Source organism: Ailuropoda melanoleuca, chromosome 4 (assembly GCF_002007445.2).
Source record: "Ailuropoda melanoleuca isolate Jingjing chromosome 4, ASM200744v2, whole genome shotgun sequence".
Classification (NCBI taxonomy): Eukaryota; Metazoa; Chordata; class Mammalia; order Carnivora; family Ursidae; genus Ailuropoda; species Ailuropoda melanoleuca.
This window is the reverse complement of record NC_048221.1, coordinates 34111931-34121144: the sequence shown is the minus strand read 5'-3', so window position 1 is coordinate 34121144 and position 9214 is coordinate 34111931. Positions and strand designations below refer to the sequence as shown.

The window sequence follows — 9214 nt, the reverse complement described above, 5'->3', positions numbered from 1 at the left end:
TTTTTTTTTTTTTTGGCCTAGAGGTGCCATTAACCACTTTGTGAGTCTCTGGGCTAAGGGGGTGTTCCCTGTTTAGAATCATACAGAATAAGATACTCACTACAGAGGTGGTAGGAGCCATAGGCTGTCCAGCTTACAGGCAAGGTCAAGAATGCAGGGCACAGGTCTCATGAATCCTTCCTTGGCCCAAAGCTTACATTTTCAGCATAGCAACTATTTTTTCTGTCTGATATGATAATGAATTTTTCCATATCAATCTCCGCATCAGACTGCAGATTCCTGAGACTCATCCTTATTTATTTCCATATTTTCTCACCGAAACATCTATACCACTTCCTGAGATCTTCCCTTGGAATCAAGCAAGTTATAGGTTCAGGTTGAGGACACTCTTTCAACCTCCTACTTAGCTATTCCAGGATCCCTCAGAGCTCAGCTGGGCTCAGCATTTGTGATGAGACCTCACGCTACTCCCATGAGTATGCGTAGCTGATCAGATATCAAAAGTCAAGTTCCCTTTAAGCTTAAGTGTTGGGGCCCAATGGCCTGGCTGGCCCCATCTTTTGGAATCCTATATCCGCGTATACTTATTGAATGAATAGATGGATGGATCGATGAATTCTCTCCAAAAGGTTGAAATGTACTTTAACATTAACATCAGTCTTGCAAGTCTGGAAACCAAAGGTAGCACACAAGGGTGACCAATACAAACGCTGCTTTTCTGAACCCCTGGGAAGTTCTGAGAATTACATTCTTTAAAGGGCTTCTCCAAAACCATAAGCTCAAAGATTGTGCCTATCTTAAGAGTCATTAAAATCTTTTTACCTGTTTGGAAACAAGATTTTCTAATAAACTCGCTGAACATGAGAGTACCTTCCTAATCTCCATCTATGCTCACCAGGAAGGGAAGTGAGTTCTATTTAAGGCATGGTTATATCTAGGTCATCTATCCAAATAAACATGATTGCCCCAACTCATACAACTGATCATATCTGTTGTAACTTTGCTCCAGGAAGATACCTGGTTATTGGAATAGAGAGAGAAGACTAAGTTAATCAAATGATCCCACATAATTAAAATTCATTGATGCATCTGTTAGACTTCTTAGCAGTATGTGCTTGCAAATGGATTGTATTCCAATGGCTAATTTGTAAATTAGTTGGGTGGAACATGAAGTTCATTTTTCCATTAAAAAAAATACTTATGAGAATTGGTTACGTTTCCAGCCTAGCCTCCCAAACTTACCTATCCAGTAACTTTGCTAGAATAAAGTATATTCACAATGGGTTGATATTGCTTTGATGTACACGGCTAAACAGAGTGGAAGAAATAAAAATGAATAATAATTTCTTTTTTTTAAACAAATGTGTCTTGAAGGCTCATGCTTTGAAAAAAATAGTTTTAAAGCAAAAGGGGTGCATGTGTTCATTTCAGCAGCACATATACCAAAATTGGAATGATGCAGAGAAGATTAGCATGGCCCCTGGGCAAGGATGACACACAAATTCCTAAAACAAAAGGGATGTGATAGATGAAAATTTTAGGAAGATTCTAAAGCAGATTTGGGGAGAAATCTGAATCTTTAGGATCCTATCCCCAACTCAGAAGAGATACTTAAACCAGGAATCACAAGGAAAGTTTTGGTGTTCGTGAGATTAATTCTCCCCAGCCTCATTGTCTAGTCATATTATGACCTCCTCGGTGGGCAACAGATACATGTTGATCTATCCTCATGGCATCCCTTGCTTTTGTTGGTGATAGCATGTCAATATACCTTTAGGGCAAATACTCCAATCCTTCTCTCCATTTATGTAGTTTAAATAGAACTGACTTCATCTCTGGGGTTAAGGAATTTAACCAGGAATTTAGGCAAGTCTGAGCATTTCAGTTGCCAATTGATTGATTGGTCCAGAGATGAACACAGGACCTTAGGAGTTCCAGTCAGAAAATTTGCATGACTCTTACCAGGACTATTGGGAAGAAAGACCTTCATTCCCCTAGAGTGTCTAAGCTTTTAAGATTCAAGCCTGGTGCTGCTTATAAAAAATAAGAATAAATAAATAATAAAAATGTAAAAAGGCAAGCCTACTTGGAAATTAAGCCAACACAGGAAGACAGAGCCAAGGGATGTACAAAGATAGATTTCTGACCACAACTTTTAAACACCCATGCCTCAAACCTATTTCTTGAATACATGAGCCAGTGATTTTTCCTTTGTTTCAGGTATTTTTCTGTTGGCTTTCTGTCACTTTCAAACAAAAGAGTTGGTTTATTTTACAGCAAATATCAACTAGTGGTGTATGTTTTGGACTACTTCTATGGGAATGCCAAGGAAGACCCAACCAACCTCTTTTCAGATTCTGACACCAGGTGAATTGGCTTCTAGATAATTCCAAGGGAATTTGAATTATAAGACACAAGTTATTTTGTCATATTTTGTTCATCTATGTATGACTTTCCTTTTCTTGATTGGGTTGGGTTAATTCTTACCATTGATCACCCATTGTTAGTGGTATTTTATTCCTCCCTTCTCTGCCCCCAGGGAGATTATAGAAATTTTACAAAAAGAGAGAGAATTATAGAAATGTAACAAAGATAGAAATATTTTTTGTTAGAGAATGGGAGTTTTTATCCTCTGTTTCACTATTAATATGTATGTCTTAGCAAAAGCACTTTAGTCTCTTGAGGTCTTTCCTCCCATTTTTGTGAATAAGTAACTGATTCTGGGACTTCGGAAGTAATTGGCGGTCAAAGGGAAAGGGAGGGTGGATCAGGGCTAAACAAAGGCATGGGGATAGGTAAGAAAGGGATTTCCTGAGATGTGATAAACTGAGGTGAGAGAAGCAGAAGACAGGAAATCTGGGCATGTCTTGGACATAATCCCAGTCAAAGGAAAGACTAGAGAATAGACAGAGCCAAACAATTCCCTGGTGGAGGCCTCTGGCTGTGGCCCCAGACAGGGGCTAACAGATCAGGCTTTGCAGCTCCATAAGTTGTTCACTGACCGAAGGCTGTACCCTTCACTTTTCCTGAATGCTCTCAAGAAGTCTATGCTTAATAAATCTGGTCATTTATGTGTCTCCTATAGTAAAACCCAGATGAGGAAACACTTAACTTTTTATAACAAGGAAGTGGGAGGGAAAGAGAGAGATTTTATGACACAGGATTTTTTTTTCTCTGAAAATGAACATAACCCTGGTTAATATAAGCAAGAATTTTCAACTTACTGGAGTAATTAGTTGACATTTGGTTATAAACTAAACCAATTTTAAAGTGCTGATTTCTGCTTTTTCTATAGCTACTTAATGTCCACAGAAAGGTTTTAATTCCAAATGGAATGGATTGCTGGTAGTACGTTAACAAGCTATTTAAGATATAAAAACCGCACAATATGCACAGATTTAAATGCAGCAGTATAAGGCCAGTCTTGAATTTTATGTATTATATATTTGTCAACAAATTCTTTTTGGAAGACTGTGATGCTAACTTTATTGCCGAAGTTTACTTAGTACATGTTCTAGGGGACTTTCCTGACTAGGTGATGAACACGTGAAAAGGAAATTTGTGTTTGTCTTATGACTACTCTAAAAAAAACCAAAATGCACATTATAATGAATTAAAAATCATTAGCCATTAAAGTGACAGATTTCGAGGGACTTCCATGACAGGAAAGATGGAGTAGAAATACTTTTTCTGATTCCTCCTTCTAAGTATAACTAAAAACCCTGTGCATTACATATAGAGGAAACATAAGGAAATTCTGAAAGGTAGATAGAAGACAGATGAGCTGGGGGCCTTCGGACCGAAGAAACACACTGTGATAAATTTCCTGGGTTTGTCTGGTTTGGGTATTTTCAAGTTTGGTGTGTTTTTGTTGTTGTTGTTTTGTTTTGTTTTGTTTTGTTTTGTTTTGTTTGGAGTGGGGGGTGTTGTTTTGCTTTATATATTCTAGACAGAAGAAACCAGCAGTCAGAAATGCTAATAGTCAGAGACAAAAGAAATTCCAACTAAATTCTGCTCTCTCCAACCAAAGGCCAGCAAAAGGGCAGCCTAGCAAGACAGAAACCTTTCAGAAAATAACTGCTGTACTCCAGCCACACACCACAAAAAAACACCATGGCCCCTTCACAACCTGTAACAGCAAAGGCTGATGGGGAAACCTAGCTGTCACCCCTGCCAGGCTGAACAAGGCACCCCAAACATTCCGCTAAAGCAGTAACAAAAAGCAGAGCAGGTCGCCAAGATTTCATCCCCAAAAGAACAGTAACCAGCCTCCCCGTTCCGCACTAAAAGTCTAGTGGGGAGCAGGAACTCCCACCTTGCCCAATAATGTCAGGAAAAGCCAGCTAAAACAGAAGGCTTAAATAAGATTCAGAAATACCCAAATATTTATAAAACCCCAAATGTCCAGGTTTTAATAAAAAATCACGCATCATACTAAGAACCAGGAATATCCTGAATTTAATAAAAAAAATCAATAAATGCCAACACAATGCTGACATAGATGTTAGAATCACATGAAAAAATGTTTAAAGCAGCCATCATAAAAATGCTTTGATGAGCAAGTAAGAATACACTTAGAAGAAATGAGAAAAAAAAAGTCTCAGCAAAGGAATGAAGTCTTTCTGAAGAAATAGAAGATATAAGAAAAACAAAATGGAAATTTTAAACCTGAATACAGTAACAACAAATGGAATTTTAAACCTAAAATACAATAACCAAAATTTAAAAGCTCCATCGATGGTCTGAAAATCAGAATGGAAAGGATAGATGAAAGAATATTGAACTTGAAAAAAAAGCAATATTAATTAGCCAACCTTAACAGAAAGAAAACAGATTTAAAAAATAAATGAAAAGACCCTCAGGAATCTATGGGACCATAACAAAAGATCTAGCCATTGGATCATGTCGCTAGAGTCCCAGAAGGATAGGAAAAGGATGCAAGACTAAAAAAATATTTGAGAAAATAATGGCTGAAATCTTCCTGATTTGGCAAAAGACATAAACCTACAGACTCAAGAACCTAAGTGAGTCCCAAACAGGATAAGTTTAAAAAATTCCACACTAAGTGTTTTAGTCTGCTGAGGCTACCATAACAGAAGAGAATATAGCACACTGGATGGCTTAAACAACAGAAATTAATTTTCTCATAGTTTTGGATGCTAGAAGTCTAAGATCAAAGTCCCAGCAAATGAGTGTCTGGTGAGGATTTTCCTCCTGGCTTTTCTCTGTCCTCACATGGCTTTTCCCTTGTGCATGCACAGAAAGAGATGGAGAGAGAGTGAGAGAGAGATCTGATAGCTCTTTCTCATAAGAACACCAGTCCTGTCCAAATAGGAATCCACCCCTATGACCTCATTTAACCTTACTTACCTCCTTAAAGTTCCCATATTCAAATGCAGTTACATTGGGCATTAGGGTTTCAAAATATTAATTTGGGAGAGACACAATTCAGTCCATAACACCAGGACTACACATCATGGTCAAACTTTTAAAATTAAATGCAAAGAAAATATCTTGAATGCAGTGAGGGAAATGACACCTAGTGGAAAACAATTTGGATGATAATGAATTTCTCATCAACAATGGAGACCAAAAGGAATTCCCACATTTTTCAAGGGAAGAAAGAAAGAAAGAAAGAAAGAAAGAAAGAAAGAAAGAAAGGCCAAACCAGAATCTTCTATCCAGAGAAATCATCCTTCATAAATTAAGGAGAAATCAAGACATTTCTCTAATAAAGGAAAACTAAGATAATTTGTCTCTAGCAGTCCTACCCCAAAATAATGACTAAAGGAAGTTTTCTAAACAGAAAGAAAATAATAAAAGAAGGAACTCTGAAATATCAGGAAGGAAGAAAGAACATGGTACATAAAAAATATGGATAAATGTGAGAATTTCCTTCTCCTTCTCAAATCTCTAATCCATATTTGATGATTGAAACCAAATTTATAATGCCATTAGATGTGGTTTTAAAGATACTAACAGGAAATGTTTAAGACAATTATATTATACATGAGGGAAAATAAAAGAATATAAAGGAAGGCAAATTTTCTAAACTTCACTCAAGCTAGCAAAATGACGATTCCAATAGACTGTGATAAGTCGTGTATATGTAATGTAATACTTAGAGTAACTGCTAAAAAAGCTGTACAAAAACACTATAGATAATAAAAAAATTGAATTCTAGAAAATGTACAAATAGAAAGGCAGAAAAAAGAAAACAGAGAAACAAAACAAAAACAAAAAACCAGAGAGAACAAACAGCAAACACAAATAAAATGACAGGTTTAAGCACTAACATAACAATAATTTAATTAAATGTAAATGGTCTAAATACACCAATTAGAGGGTAGAAATTACACTGTCTACAAGAAACTCACTTTAAATATAACACTGCAGACAGACTGAAATTAAGATTATGGAAAAATGTATATCCTGGAAACATTAATCAGAAGAAAGGTATTTACACACAAAAGATGAAATTGAGCACAGTAACTCACACCACTCACAAGAAACTACACAAGTGGATCAGGATGTAAACGTAAGAGCTGAAACTATAAAAGTCTTAGAAAAAAACATAAGTGTAAATCTTCATGACTTTAGATTATGTAGTGGTTTCTTAGATACAACACTTAAAGCACACACAATCAGACAAAAAAACAGATAATTTGGAATTCAACAAATTGAAAACTGTGCTTCAGAAGACATNAACCTCTTTTCAGATTCTGACACCAGGTGAATTGGCTTCTAGATAATTCCAAGGGAATTTGAATTATAAGACACAAGTTATTTTGTCATATTTTGTTCATCTATGTATGACTTTCCTTTTCTTGATTGGGTTGGGTTAATTCTTACCATTGATCACCCATTGTTAGTGGTATTTTATTCCTCCCTTCTCTGCCCCCAGGGAGATTATAGAAATTTTACAAAAAGAGAGAGAATTATAGAAATGTAACAAAGATAGAAATATTTTTTGTTAGAGAATGGGAGTTTTTATCCTCTGTTTCACTATTAATATGTATGTCTTAGCAAAAGCACTTTAGTCTCTTGAGGTCTTTCCTCCCATTTTTGTGAATAAGTAACTGATTCTGGGACTTCGGAAGTAATTGGCGGTCAAAGGGAAAGGGAGGGTGGATCAGGGCTAAACAAAGGCATGGGGATAGGTAAGAAAGGGATTTCCTGAGATGTGATAAACTGAGGTGAGAGAAGCAGAAGACAGGAAATCTGGGCATGTCTTGGACATAATCCCAGTCAAAGGAAAGACTAGAGAATAGACAGAGCCAAACAATTCCCTGGTGGAGGCCTCTGGCTGTGGCCCCAGACAGGGGCTAACAGATCAGGCTTTGCAGCTCCATAAGTTGTTCACTGACCGAAGGCTGTACCCTTCACTTTTCCTGAATGCTCTCAAGAAGTCTATGCTTAATAAATCTGGTCATTTATGTGTCTCCTATAGTAAAACCCAGATGAGGAAACACTTAACTTTTTATAACAAGGAAGTGGGAGGGAAAGAGAGAGATTTTATGACACAGGATTTTTTTTTCTCTGAAAATGAACATAACCCTGGTTAATATAAGCAAGAATTTTCAACTTACTGGAGTAATTAGTTGACATTTGGTTATAAACTAAACCAATTTTAAAGTGCTGATTTCTGCTTTTTCTATAGCTACTTAATGTCCACAGAAAGGTTTTAATTCCAAATGGAATGGATTGCTGGTAGTACGTTAACAAGCTATTTAAGATATAAAAACCGCACAATATGCACAGATTTAAATGCAGCAGTATAAGGCCAGTCTTGAATTTTATGTATTATATATTTGTCAACAAATTCTTTTTGGAAGACTGTGATGCTAACTTTATTGCCGAAGTTTACTTAGTACATGTTCTAGGGGACTTTCCTGACTAGGTGATGAACACGTGAAAAGGAAATTTGTGTTTGTCTTATGACTACTCTAAAAAAAACCAAAATGCACATTATAATGAATTAAAAATCATTAGCCATTAAAGTGACAGATTTCGAGGGACTTCCATGACAGGAAAGATGGAGTAGAAATACTTTTTCTGATTCCTCCTTCTAAGTATAACTAAAAACCCTGTGCATTACATATAGAGGAAACATAAGGAAATTCTGAAAGGTAGATAGAAGACAGATGAGCTGGGGGCCTTCGGACCGAAGAAACACACTGTGATAAATTTCCTGGGTTTGTCTGGTTTGGGTATTTTCAAGTTTGGTGTGTTTTTGTTGTTGTTGTTTTGTTTTGTTTTGTTTTGTTTTGTTTTGTTTGGAGTGGGGGGTGTTGTTTTGCTTTATATATTCTAGACAGAAGAAACCAGCAGTCAGAAATGCTAATAGTCAGAGACAAAAGAAATTCCAACTAAATTCTGCTCTCTCCAACCAAAGGCCAGCAAAAGGGCAGCCTAGCAAGACAGAAACCTTTCAGAAAATAACTGCTGTACTCCAGCCACACACCACAAAAAAACACCATGGCCCCTTCACAACCTGTAACAGCAAAGGCTGATGGGGAAACCTAGCTGTCACCCCTGCCAGGCTGAACAAGGCACCCCAAACATTCCGCTAAAGCAGTAACAAAAAGCAGAGCAGGTCGCCAAGATTTCATCCCCAAAAGAACAGTAACCAGCCTCCCCGTTCCGCACTAAAAGTCTAGTGGGGAGCAGGAACTCCCACCTTGCCCAATAATGTCAGGAAAAGCCAGCTAAAACAGAAGGCTTAAATAAGATTCAGAAATACCCAAATATTTATAAAACCCCAAATGTCCAGGTTTTAATAAAAAATCACGCATCATACTAAGAACCAGGAATATCCTGAATTTAATAAAAAAAATCAATAAATGCCAACACAATGCTGACATAGATGTTAGAATCACATGAAAAAATGTTTAAAGCAGCCATCATAAAAATGCTTTGATGAGCAAGTAAGAATACACTTAGAAGAAATGAGAAAAAAAAAGTCTCAGCAAAGGAATGAAGTCTTTCTGAAGAAATAGAAGATATAAGAAAAACAAAATGGAAATTTTAAACCTGAATACAGTAACAACAAATGGAATTTTAAACCTAAAATACAATAACCAAAATTTAAAAGCTCCATCGATGGTCTGAAAATCAGAATGGAAAGGATAGATGAAAGAATATTGAACTTGAAAAAAAAGCAATATTAATTAGCCAACCTTAACAGAAAGAAAACAGATTTAAAAAATAAATG

The 9214-nt window shown here is 36.4% G+C and overlaps 1 non-coding gene across 1 annotated transcript; it reads left to right on the top strand.

Moving 5' to 3' along the window:
• Positions 1–1418: 1418 nt before the first annotated feature.
• On the top strand, positions 1419–1525 carry LOC117802082. Its single transcript, XR_004625142.1, has one exon. It is a non-coding gene; the product is annotated as a U6 spliceosomal RNA (small nuclear RNA).
• The last annotated feature ends 7689 nt before the right edge of the window (positions 1526–9214 follow it).